The 16,399-nt window shown below is 41.6% G+C and overlaps 1 protein-coding gene across 4 annotated transcripts in view; it reads right to left on the minus strand.

The window, feature by feature from the left end:
• Positions 1-16,399, minus strand: part of CAMK1D (calcium/calmodulin dependent protein kinase ID) — a 418,140-nt gene that overhangs the window by 140,987 nt on the left and 260,754 nt on the right. The gene's annotated exons all lie outside the window — the stretch shown is intronic.

The raw sequence follows: 16,399 nt of genomic DNA on the forward strand, positions 1-16,399 counted from the left end.
GTTAGCTTAGGCTACATCCCATGACTCAATAGTCTCTGCCCTGCAGGGGCTCAGATTTAAATTGGCAAGTCAGGATATGATCACTGAATAGTAAATGCACCACAACGTCAGTAAACTGTGGAGTGTTCTAGAACTCCCCCCTTAGACTCTTCCCTGCTACCCCCTTCCTCCTCCTGAACCCAGGCCGCACTCAGCGTGGCCTCCCACTCCTCTCAGGGCCCTTCTGTTGAGTGGCTCACCTGCCCACTGGCTCTCCTCCGGCCTCTCAGGCCCCCTGATCTTCCTCCACCACAGGGCGCAGCTGCTCACCCCCATCCTGTGCCTGCGGTTGTGCTGCCAGGATGCTTTTTCTGACAGCCACACACAGGGCTGGCCACAGCATTTGCTGGGCCCGGTGCAAAATAAAACTGTACATCCCGTGTTCAAAAAACAGGAAAACCTTTTTTTTCCTTTCTTCTACTGTCTCGCACTCAACCTGTCATGGTGGGTTTTTTTAATCTGTTATTTAATGTCACACTCCTTCAGTCGCAGGGATACTCACCTGCGGGGTGAGTGCAGACCCTATAGCACCTGCGGTTCTGCCTACACTGGCGTGTGGGGTGCAAACATCTGAGCAGACCCCCCTGCTTATGCCCAGACCCCCACTGGGTGGGAACAAGGGACAAGGTGTCCGGTGGGAAGGTGACAGGACTTGGAAATTGATATGAGCCAATGCTCCAAGTCCCTCCAAGGGACTTCGCTTACAAAACACAAATTCAGAGTCAATTATTAAGAATTTTAAGATGGCAAGTGCAAAGCACTGAACCCCAAGAATGGGACCCTCCTGGGCATGGGGCTCTGTGTGCCCACACTGGGCACACACCCATGAAGTCAGGCCTAGCCACGAGGCTCATTACATCACTTTCTTCGGGTCTTTGCTCAAATGTCACCTTCTCAGAAAGGTCTCCCCTGACTGTATATAAAATAGCAAACCACTCACCCACCTTCCAGCATTCCACATGCCCCTGACTTTACTTTTCTCAATAAACTTTGCCACTGTCTGGTATATACTAACTTGTTTATGAAGTGAACTGTTTATCTGTTGTCCCTCTCTTCTGCTGTAATGTAAGCTCTCTAGGGGAAGGGAATTCGTTGTATTCATTGCTGTATCCCCATGGGTTAATAAAGCCAGACACATGTCAGAGGCTCCAGAAGTACTCGCTGAGTAAATGAATGAATGGTTATCATAATGCATAATGACCGGTACACATTTAAAATGTTACAGCATTTCAGGAAAGAGTGAATCTCTGTGGGCTGGTCCCCTGGGACCACAGGGGGTGCGCATCTTACATTGAAGAGGAGCAATTTTATACAATGATTTCTTTCTGCAAGGTTTGTGCAGAATGCTCTGGGGTCACAGGTCACTTCTAGTGGAGGTGACACCCTTGGGTGGAGTGTGATTAGGACTTAGCCAGATGGATGTGCTGGGCATGGGGTGGGCTGGGAGGCTGTACTCCAAGCTGAAGGGCTGGTACAAAAAGAGGCATTAAGGAGCCTGGGCAGGATAATGAGGGGTTTAGTCTGATGGTCTAAAAGAAAAGAGAGGGTCTAGATGCCTGAGAAGAGGAGAAAGAGCATTTTAGAAACTGGGAAGACATGAGAGAAATCCTAGGAAATTGGTTTGCCTGGAGTAGAGAGCCTATTTCTTTTAATAAGTCATCAGATAGAATTGTAATTCAGGGGCATTTTAAACCAGAATGTCTAATCTGATGTATTCAGAAATTTATTACTGCATATGCACACTTTTTACAAGCTCCAAATGTTTATATACTAGGGAATTAGAAGCAATGAAGTCCACAGTGCTATCTCTATTTTTTATTTTATAAGCTCCAATTGCTGACTCTACAGCATTACATGTATCCTTAAATCAAATAAATATGTGTACAACATGTAAGTTAATCAGCGGATAATTTCTGAAATTGATGTTTTATATTCTACACATGCTCTACTCTTTATGTACGTTTACGGATTCTCAAATTTGAGTATAGTGACCAGATGTTACCTACCAATTATTGTACAATTGTTCTATAACGTATGGGATTTTTAAATTGTGCATACTTTAAAGAACTCATTAGATTTCATGAAAGATGTTCAATTTCATTCAAATTGGATAAAATGGGTAAGATGTTGTTTAGAAAAGCACTATAAAAATCTTTACAACAAATGTGATTGCATTAAAAACATGGTTATAAAAAGCCAAAACTGTGAGAGGACCTTCAAGATGGCAGAGCAGTTAAGACGTGGAGATCACCTTCCTCCCCACAAATACATCAGAAATACATCTACATGTGGAACAACTCCTACAGAACACCTACTGAATGCTGGCAGAAGACCTCAGACTTCCCAAAAGGCAAGAAACTCCCACGTACTTGGGTAGGGCAAAAGAAAAAAGAAAAAACAAAGACAAAAGAATAGGGATGGGACCTTGCACCTCTGGGAGAGAGCTGTGAAGGAGGAAAAGTTTCCACACACTAGGAAGCCCCTTTGCTGGTGGAGACAGGGGTTGGGCTGGGGCGGGAAGCTTCAGAGCCATGGAGGAGAGCACAACAACAGGGGTGCAGAGGGCAAAGCAGAGAGATTCCCGCACAGAGGATCACTGCGACCAGCACTCACCAGCCCGAGAGGCTTGTCTGCCCACCTGCCGGGGCGGACGGGGGCTGGGAGCTGAGGCTCGGGCTTTGGCTTCGGAGGTCGGATCCCAGGGAGAGGACTGGTGTTGGCTGTGTGAACACAGCCTGAAGGGGGCTAGTGAGCCACTGCTAGCCGGGAGGGAGTCCAGGAAAAAGTCTGGAGCTGCCGAAGAGGCAAGGGACCATTGTTTCGGGGTGCTCGAGGAGAGAGGATTAAGAGCACCGCCTAAGTGAGCTCCAGAGACGGGCGCGAGCCGCGGCTAAAAGCGCAGACCCCAGAGACGGACATGAGACGCTAAGGCTGCTGCTGCCGCCACCAAGAAGCCTGTGTGCGAGCACAGGTCACTATCCACACCTCCCTTCTGGGGAGCCTGTGCAGCCCGCCACTGCCAGTGTCCCGTGATCCAGGGACAACTTCCCCAGGAGAACGCACAGCGTGCCTCAGGCTGCTACAGTGTCATGCTGGCCTCTGCCGCCGCAGGTTGGCCCCGCATCCGCACCCCTCCCTCCCCCCGGCCTGAGTGAGCCAGAGCCCCCGAATCAGCTGCTCCTTTAACCCCGTCCTGTCTGAGCGAAGAACAGACGCCCTTCGGCGACCTACACGCAGAGGCGGGGCCAAATCCAAACCTGAACCCCAGGAGCTGTGCGAACAAAGAAGATAAAAGGAAATCTCTCCCAGCGGCCTCAGGAGCAGCGGATTAAATCTCCACAATCAACTTGATGTACCCTGCATCCATGGAGTACCTGAATAGACAACGAATCATCCCAAACTTGAGATGGTGGACATGGGGAGTAACTGTACACTTGGGGTTTGCTGTATGCGACTGACTAGCTTCTGATTTTTATGCTTATCTTAGTACAGTTTTTAAGCACTTGCTATCATTGGTGGATCTGTTTATTGGTTTGGTTGCTCTATTCTTTTATTTTTTTTATTACTTAAAAATATTTTTATTTCAATAATTAAAAAAAAATTTATTTTATTTTTTAATTATTATTATTTTTTCTTTTTTTTCCTCCCTTTTCTTCTGAGCCATGTGGCTTACAGAGTCTTGGTGCTCTGGTTGGGTGTCAGGCCTGAGCCTCTGAGGTGGGAGAGCCGAGCTCAGGACACTGGGCCACCAGAGACCTCCTGGCCCCACATAATATCAGTCGGTGAGAGATCTGCCAGAGGTCTCCATCTCAATGCCAAGACTCCACTCCACTCAACGACCAGCAAGCTACAGTGCTGGACACCCTATGCCACACAACTAGCAAGACAGGAATACAACCGCACCCATTAGCAGAGAGGCTGCCTAAAATCATAATACAGACACCCCAAAAAACACTGCCAGACGTGGTCCTGCCCACCAGAAAGACAAGATCCAGCCTCTTCCACCAGAACACAGGCACAAGTCCCCTCCAGCAGGAAGCCTACACAAGCCACTGAACCAACTTTAGCCACTGGGGACAGACACCAAAAACAATAGGAACTATGAAACTGCAGCCTGTGAAAGGGAGCCCTCAAACACAGTAAGTTAAGCAAAATGAGAAGACAGAGAAATACACAGCAGATAAAGGAGCAAAGTAAAAATGCACCAGACCAAACAAATGAAGAGGAAACAGGCAGTCTACCTAAAAAAGAATTCAGAGTAATGATAGTAAAGATGATCCAATATCTTGGAAATAGAATGGAGAAAATACAAGAAACATTTGACAAGGACCTAGAAGAACTAAAGAGCAAACAAACAATGCTGAACAACACAATAAATGAAATTTAAAATTCTCTAGAAGGAATCAACAGCAGAATAACTGAGGGAGAAGAACGGATAAGTGACCTGGAAGGTAAAATAGTGGAAATAACTACCACAGAGCAGAATAAAGAAAAAAGAATGAAAAGAACTGAACACAGTCTCAGACACCTCTGGGACAACATTAAATGCGCCAACATTCCAATTAGAGGGGTCCCAAAGAAAGGGCATGAGAAAATATTTGAAGAGATTATAGTTGAAAACTTCCCTAATATGGGAAAGGAAATAGTCAATCAAGTCCAGGAAGCACAGAGAGTCCCATACAGGATAAATCCAAGGAGAAACATGCCAAGACACATATTAATGAAAATATCAAAACTTAAATACAAAGAAAAAATATTAAAAGCAGCAAGAGAAAAACAACAAAAAACATACAAGGGAATCCCCATAAGGTTAACAGCTGATCTTTCAGCAGAAACTCTGCAAGCCAGAAGGGAGTGGCAGGACATATTTAAAGTGATGAAACGGAAAAACCTACAACCAAGATTACTCTACCCAGCAAGGATCTCATTCAGATTCGATGGAGAAATTAAAACCTTTACAAACAAGCAAAAGTTAAGAGAATTCAGCATCACCAAACTAGCTTTACAAAAAATACTAAAGGAACTTCTCTAGGCGGGAAGCACAAGAGAAGGAAAAGACCTACAATAACAAACCCAAAACAATTAAGAAAATGGGAATAGGAACATACATATCGATAACTGCCTTAAATGTAAATGGATTAAATACTCCAACCAAAAGACACAGACTGGCTGAATGGATACAAAAACAAGACCCATATATATGCTATCTACAAGAGACCCACTTCAGACCTAGAGACACATACAGACTGAAAGTAAGGGGATGGAAAAAGATATTCCATGCAAATGGAAACCAAAAGAAAGCTGGAGTAGCAATTCTCATATCAGACAAAATAGACTTTAAAATAAGGACTATTAAAAGAGACAAAGAAGGACACTACATAATGATCAAGGGATCCATCCAAGAAAAAGATATAACACTTATAAATATTTATGCACCCAACATAGGAGCACCTCAGTACCTAAGGCAAATGCTAACAGCCATAAAAGGGGAAATCGACAGTAACACAATAATAGTAGGGGACTTTAACACCCACTTTCGCCAATGGAAAGATATCTGAAAGGAAAATAAATAAGGAAACACAAGCTTTAAATGACACATTAAACAAGATGGACTTAACTGATATTTATAGGACATTCCATCCAAAAACAACAGAATATACTTTCTTCTCAAGTGCTCATGGAATATTATCCAGGATAGATCATATCTTGGGTCACAAATCAAACCCTGGTAAATTTAAGAAAATTGAAATTGTATCAAGTATCTTTTCTGACCACAACACTATGAGTCTAGATATCAATTATAGGAAAAAATATGTAAAAAATACAAACACATGGAGGCTAAACAACACACTACTAAATAACCAAGAGACCACTGACGAAATCAAAGAGGAAATCAAAAAATACCCAGAAACAAATGACAATTAAAACATGATGACCCAAAACCTATGGGATGCAATAAAAGCAGTTCTAAGAGGGAACTTTATAGCAATACAATCCTACCTCAAGAAACAAGAGAAATCTCAAATAAACAACCCAACCTTACACCTAAAGCAATTAGAGAAAGAAGAACAACAACAAGAAAAAAAAAAACCCAAAGTTATCAAAAGGAAAGAAATCATAATGAGATCAGAAATAAATGAAAAAGAAATGAAGGAAACAATAGCAAAGATCAATAAAACTAAAAGCTGGTTCTTTGAGAAGATAAAATTGATAAACCACTAGCCAGACTCATCAAGAAAAAAAGGGAGAAGACTCAAATCGACAGAATTAGAAACGAAAAAGAAGTAACAACTGACACTGCAGAAATACAAAGGATCATGAGAGATTACTACAAGCAACTATATGCCAATAAAATGGACAACCTGGAAGAAATGGACAAATTCTTAGAAAAGCACAACCTTCCAAGACTGAACCAGGAAGAAACAGAAAATATAAACAGACCAATCACAGCACTAAAATTGAAACTGTAATTAAAAATCTTCCAACAGGGGCTTCCCTGGTGGCGCAGTGGTTGAGAGTCCGCCTGCCAACGCAGGGGACGCAGGTTCGTGCCCTGGTCCGGGAAGATCCCACATGCCGCGGAGCGGCTGGGCCTGTGAGCCATGGCCGCTGAGCCTGTGCGTCCGGAGCCTGTGCTCCGCAACGGGAGAGGCCACAGCAGTGAGAGGCCCGCATACTGCAAAAAAAAAAAAATCTTCCAACAAACAAAGGCCCAGGACCAGATGGATTCACAGGCGAATTCTATCAAACATTTAGAGAAGACCTAACACCTATCCTTCTCAAACTAATCCAAAACATAGCAGAGGGAGGAACACTCCCAAACTCATTCTACAAGGCCACCATCACTCTGATACCAAAATCAGACAAAGATGTCACTAAAAAAGAAAACTACAGGGCTTCCCTGGTGGCGCAGCGGTTGAGAATCCGCCTGCCGATGCTGGGGACACGGGTTTGTGCCCCGTTCCGGGAAGATCCCACATGCTGCGGAGCAGCTGGGCCCGTGAGCCATGGCCGCTGAGCCTGTGCGTCCAGAGCCTGTGCTCCACAACAGGAGAGGCCACAACAGTGAGAGGCCCGCGTACTGCAAAAAAAAAAAAAAAAAGACAAGAAAACTACAGGCCAATATCACTGATGAACATAGATGCGAATATCCTCAACAACATATTAGCAAACAGAATCCAACAGCACATTAAAAGGATCATAGGCCATGATTAAGTGGGGTTTAACCCAGGAATGAAAGGATTCTTCCATAAATGCAAATCAATCAATGTGATACACCATATTAACAAAGTGAAGGATAAAAACCATATGATAATCTCAACAGATGAAAGAAAAAGCTTTCAACAAAATTCAGCACCCATTTATGATAAAAACCCTCCAGAAAGTAGGCACAGAGGGAACTTACCTCAACCTAATAAGGGCCGTATATGACAAAACCACAGCCAACATCATTCTCCATGTTGAAAAACTGAAAGCATTTACACTAAGATCAGGAACAAGACAAGGTTGCCCACTCTCACCAGTATTATTCTACATAGTTTTGGGAGTTCTGGCCACAGCAATCAGAGAAGAAAAAGAAATAAAAGGAATCCAAATCGGAAAAGAAGAAGTAAAACTGTCACTGTTTGCAGACGACATGATGCTATACATAGAGAATCCTAAAGATGCTACCAGAAAACTACTAGAGCTAATCAATGAATCTGGTAAAATAGCAGGATACAAAATTAATGCACATAAATCTCTTGCATTCCTATACACTAATGATGAAAAATCTGAAAGAGAAATGAAGGAAACACTCCCATATACCACTGCAACAAAGAGAATAAAATACCTAGGAATAAACTTACCTAAGGAGACAAAAGACCTGTATGCAGAAAACTCTAAGACACTGATGAAAGAAATACCAACAGATGGAGAGATATACCATACTCTTTGATTGGAAGAATCAACATTGTGAAGATGACTATACTACCCAAAGCAATCTACAGATTCAATGCAATCCCTATTAAACTACCAATGGCATTTTTCACAGAATTTGAATAAAAAATTTCACAATTTGTTTGGAAACACAGAATAGCCAAAGCAATCTTGAGAAAGAAAAATGGAAGGGTTTCCCTGGTGGCGCAGTGGTTGGGGGTCCGCCTGCCGATGCAGGGGACATGGCTTCGTGCCCCGGTTTGGGAGGATCCCAAGTGCCGTGGAGCGGCTGGGCCCGTGAGTCATGGCCGCTGGGCCTGCGTGTCCGGAGCCTGTGCTCCATGGCGGGATAGGCCACAGCAGTGAGAGGTCCACATACCGCCAAAACAAAGAAACAAAAAAACATGGAGCTGGAGAAATCAGGCTCCCAGACTTCAGACTATACTACAAAGCTACAGTAATCAAGACAGTATGATACTGGCACAAAAACAGAAACATAGCTCAATGGAACAGAATAGAAAGCCCAGAGGTAAACCCACACACATATGGTCACCTTATCTTTGATAAAGGAGGCAAGAATATACAATGGAGAAAAGACAGCCTCTTCAATAAGTGGTGCTAGGAAAACTGGACAGCTATATGTAAAAGAATGAAATTAGAACACTCCCTAACACCATACACAAAAATAAACTCTAAATGGATTAAAGACCTAAATGTAAGGCCAGACACTAGAAAACTCTTAGAGGAAAACATAGGCAGAACACTCTATGACTTAAATCACAGCAAGATCCTTTTTGTCCCACCTCCTAGAGAAATGGAAATAAAAACAAAAATAAACAAATGGGACCTAATGAAACTTAAAAGCTTTTGCACAGCAAAGGAAACCATAAACAAGACGAAAAGATAACCCTCAGAATGGGAGAAAATACTTTACAAACAAATCAACGGACAAATGATTAATCTCCAAAATATACAAGCAGCTCATGCAGCTCAATATCAAAAAAACAAACAACCCAATCCAAAAATGGGCAGAAGACCTAAATAGATATTTCTCCAAAGAAGATATACAGATTGCCAACAAACACATGAAAGGATGCTTAACATCGCTAATCATTAGAGAAATGCAAATCAAAACTATAATGAGGTATCACCCCACGCTGGTCAGAATGGCCAACATCAAAAAATCTACAAACAATAAATGCTGGAGAGGGTGTGGAGAAAAGGGAACCCTCTTACACTGTTGGTGGGAGTGTAAATAGATACAGCCACTATGGAGAACAGTATGGAGGTTCCTTAAAAACTAAAAATAGAAATACCATACGACCCAGCAATCCCACTATTGGGTATAAACCTCAGAAAACCGTAATTCAAAAAGAGTCATGTACCACAATGTTCATTGCAGCTCTATTTACAATAGCCAGGACATGGAAGCAACCTAAGTGTCCACTGACAGATGAATGGATAAAGAAGATGTGGCACATATATACAATGGAATATTACTCAGACGTATAAAGAAATGAAACTGAGTTATTTGTAGTGAGGTGGATGGACCTAGAGTCTGTCATACAGAGTGAAGTAAGTCAGAAAGAGAAAAACAGATACCGTATGCTAACTATGGAATCAAAAAAAAAAATGTTTCTCATGAACCTAGGGGCAGGACAGGAATAAAGACACAGACATAGAGAATGGACTTGAGGACTTGGATTGGAGAAGGGTAAGCTGGGACCAAGTGAGAGAGTGGCATGGACATATATACACTACCAAATGTAAAACAGATAGCTAGTGGGAAGCAGCCGCATAGCAAAGGGAGATTAGCTCCGTGCTTTGTGACCACCTAGGGAAGTGGGATAGGGAAGGTGGGAAGGAGACGCAAGAGGGAGGGGACATGGGGTATATGTATACTTTTAGCTGATTCACTTTGTTACACAGCAGAAACTAACACAACATTGTAAAGCAATTATACTCCAAAAAAGATGTTAAAATAAAGTCAAAACTGTTGTAAGAAGCAAAGAAGGACATTATACATTGATAAAAGGATCCATTCACCAAGAAGATACACACATCAAACATGTATTACACATCAGAGCTCCAAAATATATGAAGCAAACATTGAAAGGATTGAAGGAAGAAACAGCTCTGTAAAAATAGGAGGAGACTTCAATATGCTACTCTCCATTATAGACGGAACAGCCAAACAGAACATCAATAAGGAAACAGAGGCCTTGAACTACAAGCCCATCGGATCAATAGACATACACAGAACAGAGCATCCAACAACAGCAGAATGCACATTTTTGTCAAGTTCATATGGAACATTCTCCAGGATGTTAGGCCACAAAACACAAAAAAACTGAATAAATTTTAAAAGATTGAAATCATACAAAGTATCTCTTCCTATCACAATGAAAGGAAAGTAGAAATCAACAGTGGGAGAAAAACTGGAAAATTCACAAATATGTAGAAATTCAACAACACACTCAAGCAGCCAATGGGTCAAAGAAGAAATCACAAGGGAAAGGAGAAAATATCTTGTGACAAATGAAAATAAAAACACAACATACTAAAACTTATGGGATTCAGGAAAAGCAGTGCTAACAGGAAAATTTACAGTTTTAAGTGCTTACATTAAAAAAGGAAGATCTAAAAAATGTGATTGTATGTTGGCAATTTCAAACAGCTGAACCTGGTAAAATTGGTTCATGATTATCTTGGACCTTGGCTTTTCTCTTTTCTTTTCCTCCTTAACTCTCTAGACTCTTTAACTCTCAGTAGGTTTTCCAGTGGCAGGATAAACAATAAAAGCATATTAAGTAATTAGCCTGGAGGATGACAAAGAAGCAGCAGCTGCAGTATTGGCTTTGCCTCTGCCCAGGTCTCCAGCCATATCTCCCACCAAGATGTCACACAGTCCCCCATCCTAGCCAGACTGAAACCCCACAGGACAAAACCGCATACAGGCTGAACCCCCAAAGGCAGACCCCAACAGATAGCACTTTACGGATGGTGCCCCTCAAAGACTGAACACTCCACAGACTGGACCTTCCACGGATTAAACTCCTCCCAGACTGGACCGCTCACAACAGACTGGATCCCCCATAAACTGAAACCCGCAAAGAACAGATCCCCACAGACTGGACCCCCCCCTACATTCTAAACCCCTCACAGATTGGACCCCTCGTAGACTGAACCCCTCACAGACTAAACCTCTCACAAACTGAAGTCCCCACAGACTGAGCCCCACACACCCCACCCAGGCTCCTTAAAGCCTCTCTGCGTGACAGCCCTTCAGCCTGGAGCATGGCTCCCCCCACCTACACCATGCCCAGCACAACCATCTGGCTACGTCCTAATCACCCTCCACCTGAGGCCGTTTCCTCCACTGAGGACTTCCTGGTGATCCAGAGCTCCCTGCGCAAACCTTGAGGGGTGCAGTGCTGGTGGGTTATGATTGCTCCTCCACAAAGAGAGTCATGGAATCCCCCGACTGCACCTCACGTGTGTCCCCCAAGCCCCTGCCCACCCACCCAATACTGAACAGAGGCCACAGGCCCTCTGGGCTCTCAATTAGTGCCTGTTGTGAACAGAGAGAAGATTTTGGTAAATTATATGTAAATATATGAAGGTGTCATAGTCAGAAACACTTCTGTCTTCATTATTATGCTTGGCTACTTACAAAAGACTTTCTGTTGGGAGTCATAATTTGTGTTCTAATTAAAACTGTTTCTGGGAACACACAGTATGAATTATGAATACAATATCCACATGAAATAACACTGGCAACCCACAAATAGGGAACTGTTCAAACAGATTCATGCACCAGCTAGTGGAGTAGATAAATCAGATTTTCTCTTGGAAGCTGCATATATTTTTGTGTCTTGGACTGCTCAGGAATCCAATTAACATTCTTGAAAGAACGTGTGTTTAATCATTAGTTTTCAGGCTCAGCGGGCCAACTAGTTGTACATATCTTAATGCTGTCCTGGAATAAAAGGACTATCAGAAATATTAGCAATCTCTCTGTCTCGCATGGAATATGCACAATGCAGCAAGTCACAATACTGGTAAAACACGTTCATCCATCCCTTCATTAGTTGAAAAAATTAAGCAAGAAACACAATCACTGCTGTGAATGAACTGAGGTTGGTTTAGTGACTTTCTGTGATATTATGCAGTAAATTTTATTCCCCTCACAAACCACTACAATATACAGGGCACTTTATAGTTAGCTAAGCATTTACGGAATCATAAGCAATACATTTTTCAAGGTAAACTGAACTATTCACATTAATATTACCTACAAGATTTTTTCCTAGAAAATGTCATCAGTGTATTGTATTACTTTCATTAAGTGTATTCACTGGGTCACTTGCTGGCTTGGATAAATGATCCAAGTTTTCTGCTCAGGTCCTTCATGTAAAATTGGGATAAGAGTTGCTCCTGAGGATTTCCATGGCAGTCCAGTGGTTAAGACTCTGCACTTCCAGTGCAGGGGGCATGGGTCTGATCCCTGGTCGGGGAACTAAGATCCCATATGCCACACGGCACGGCCAAAAAATTTTTTTAAATTAAAAAATATATATGCTGTATGCAGTTTAAGTTAAAAAAAAAAAAAAGAGAGAGTTGCTCCTGAGTTTGTGATAGGATTAAATGAGTGAATAAATAAGTGTTAACCACTATTCCTATTATATGTAATCATTAACGGAACAAATATTTCGTAAGTGCCTACCGTAATGTACCAGCATGCTTCTAGCAGAGAACAAAGCAGAGATACGTTTTCTGACGGTGACAAGTGCCACAGAGAAAAATCAAGCTGGGCAGGGGGCCAGGAATGAATGTGTGGCAAGAGACGGCAGGGAGAGGCGCTATTTCAGGGCGTTGGGGAATAATATCTCATTGAAACGGTGACATTTGGCAGAAATTCTAATATTTCTAATATTTCCATGATGGCATGAAGATATCAAAGAGACAGTGTTCCAAGCAGAACAAAGGTCCGTGGTGGCAAAGGCGTGGTGTGTCTGAGGACCAGCAAGGTGAATGAAATAATGAGAGAGGAGTGGGGGGGTGAGGTCAGAGAGGTGACCAGGGGGTCTGGACACGGAAGACCCTGGAGACTGCTGCAAGGACTTGGTCTTTGCACTTCCCTGGTGGTCCAGTGGTTAAGACTCCCCGCTTCCACTGCTTGTGGCTTGGGTCCAATCCCTGGTTGGGGAACTAAGATCCTGCATGCTACACGGTGCGGCCAAAAAAAAGGGACTTGGTCTTGTACTCTGAGATGGGAAGCCAGTAGGAGTTTTCAAGAGGCATGACAAGGTCTGGCTAACATGCTGAGAAAGACCAGTGCAGTGGGGAAAGGATGGGGGAAGAAAGATAAGTTTTATCCATGATGGTGGAGATGAAGAGAAAGTGGCTGGATTCTTGAGATAGTCTCGAGTTGGTGACCACAGGGTTTGCCAATGGATGGGACTGTAGGGCCTAAGAGAAAAAAGGTGAGTCAAGGAAGACTTTGGGTTTTGGCCTGAGCAACTGGAAGAAAGAAGTTTACCATTTGCTGGGATGAGACAGACAGCAGGAGAAAGCAGATTTTGTGAAACGTTCAGGAGTTTACTTCGGATCTGGTGAATATGATAACCTCAAGCCCAGCTTGTGGGCTAACACCCCACAAGCAAAGTCAGACCAGAAATAAACTTTAAACAAACTGACCTTTCTTCTGTAATTTACTTCAATGTCATTTTGATCTCACACTATCTAAGGAAGAATGTTCCCAAAAAGAACTATTCATTATGTTGTACACCTAAAATGAATAAAATGTTATAAGTCAATTATCTCTCAATAATAATAAAAAAGAACTGAAAAAAGAGAAGAATGCTCGAAAAAATAGCACTCTGGGGAAAAAAAGATATTTGTCCCAAACCCCGAATCAAATTTAAATATAGAACTCTATAAACAATCAAATTTCCTTTGCTGCAGTAGCGAAGGAACAAACATGCTACAGTACTCAGAGTCGAAATAGCAATTAGCTAAGTAATAAAATTACTACTGAGCATCCCCTATTATATCTGAGTGTCAGTGCCCAAGACGATGTTTCCTAGGAAACCAGAAACCTCCCAGGCACAAATACTGTGAACTAAAGTCCCTCTCAAATGCTGTGTTCTAGATCATCCCCAAGTATTTAGGAATCAAGGACTTTCTAAACTCTTAAAAAAAACAAACCAACCCATGTTCCGCTGACCCAGGCAGAAAAAATACAGGGGTCTCACAAGCGAAAACTATTGAGTCTTACTGACAAAAACTAAAACACAACAACAAAAATAACAATGAAGCCCACAAAATTCTCAAACCAGACCAAAGATTTTCTCAGGATTATATTTTGATCCATTAAGGGTCTCCTTCCTTCCTTCCTTCCTTCCTTCCTTCCTTCCTTCCTCCCTCCCTCCCTTTCTTTCTTTTTTGCCATTGCTTTTTTAAAAATCTCACTGATTAAGATAACGAATGGAGGAGAGGAAGGAATAAGAGGGAGGTCAATTTGAATTTTCAAAACATCTGACATAAAACATTTTAAAGGAGTATAATTACGACATTCAAATACACTTAATATTTAGGACTAAACTATCAGTGTTTTACCAAATAGAATTCCTTTGGGGACCAACCAGAATCAACGTAAATTGCAGATGACATGATTGTTTAGATAGAAAATGCTAAGAAATCCACAAAACAACTACTACAAACAATAAGTGAATTTAGCAAGATTGTAAGTTAAGGTACAAAAATCAACTGTATTTTTATAACAGAAGCAAGTCACTGGAAAAATGAAGTAAAAACCCATTTACAACAAGATCAAAAAAAATAGTTCAGAATAAATTCAACAAAGATATGGAAGACTTACACACTGAAAACAATAAAATAGTAAGAGAAATGTTCTAAAGTTCATTCCATTCTGGACACTTTCATGCTCTCCTGCCAACCTATCTTTATATACACTACTGCTCATAAGTATACGATCAAGTTGCTTAGAAAGGTAGAATTCAAATGTACTTGAACTTTATCTCATAAAATTAAAGACCATCTGCAGAGACAAACTGATAAAATAATTCCATAAAGAAAGTAGAAAGGCCCAGTTATTTGCTAAAGTTCACCCAGCCAGTAAGAGGCAGAGCTGAGACGTACATATTTGGGGTGTTTCCTCTTATTTAGTGACGGTTTCATAAACAGAGAACTTAAAGCAAGTGAATGCATATAGCTTTGGATTCAAGTATTAATATTTTGCTTTTTGCATTGCCAATAAAAAAGCACACATTTAAATGTACTACAGACATTTTGTGGGGCTTTTTCTTGTCCCCAAAATGTTCTGTTTTTCCTATTGGGCAGTCAATATTTGATGGGAAAGTGATTCACCTGCTTCTTTAAGAGTTGATTCTGCATAAAAGAAAGTCACATGAGTTTCTAGGAAGGATATCAGATCTGGGGGGAACTAGAAATGTGGTGAATCATAAAACGAACAGAATAGCAAGGAACTAGGAAAGATCGCACTTAGGATACTGAAAATTAACATGGAGTCACCAGTCACTGCCTAACGGCCGACGACGACACACAAACCTGTAAAACTGCTGGTCATCACCTAGGACTGTCATTTGTCAGAGAAAAACTGCCCACATGCTTCCAACTTGGACACTTTTGTAAGTGTTTAAAGTGTCATAAACTACTAAAAATACTTTAAAAATAATGAAAGATTAAATAAATGCATTGATGAAAACTTATTTGCATCCTAACATGATTCCAAGTTAATGTGTTGTTTAAACATTCATAAGAAAAAGGAAAATTGACGAAAAAGAAATTGTTAGCCTGACCCTCAAATCTTCTAAATACCTTTGGAAATTCAAAGTCTGAAAATCATTAATAAATAATGAAATTTAAGTATATATTCTGACCTTCAGCAAAAATCCTCTTTGGTCATTAAGCTCAATAACAAAGTGTTCCAGAATTTACTCAAGTCGCGGTGAACATGTAGCATTCTGATACAGCTTCCGTCACTTAATTATAACAAGTTTAGTCCTGGAATACTCCTACGAATTACATCACTTAGAATAAAGCATTTGTGTATGTGGGCAGGCTAATTTCACCTCACATAAAAAAACAAAAAACAAAAAAACACCTGTTCAAGTATAGCCTCTACCTAGATATTCGGCTTTCTTATTTCTTCCACCTTCTGGTAAGCTCCAGTTACTGGAATGCAGAAATATTCTAAAGGGGGACTATGCTAATGGCATAGTCCAACTCCAATTATACGTCTCGTATGTTTGGCATGAATCACATGTGCATTTATCTGCCAGCAGAAGAGGAGAAGGGAAGGGACAGAACACACAGCTACCATCTGCTGCCATCCCCCAGCCTCCCTAGAAATGAAGACAAGGGTGGGAGTTTCTCCTGGAGACAGGAGCAGAGTGTA

This window comes from Orcinus orca, chromosome 2 (assembly GCF_937001465.1).
Source record: "Orcinus orca chromosome 2, mOrcOrc1.1, whole genome shotgun sequence".
Lineage (NCBI taxonomy): Eukaryota > Metazoa > Chordata > Mammalia > Artiodactyla > Delphinidae > Orcinus > Orcinus orca.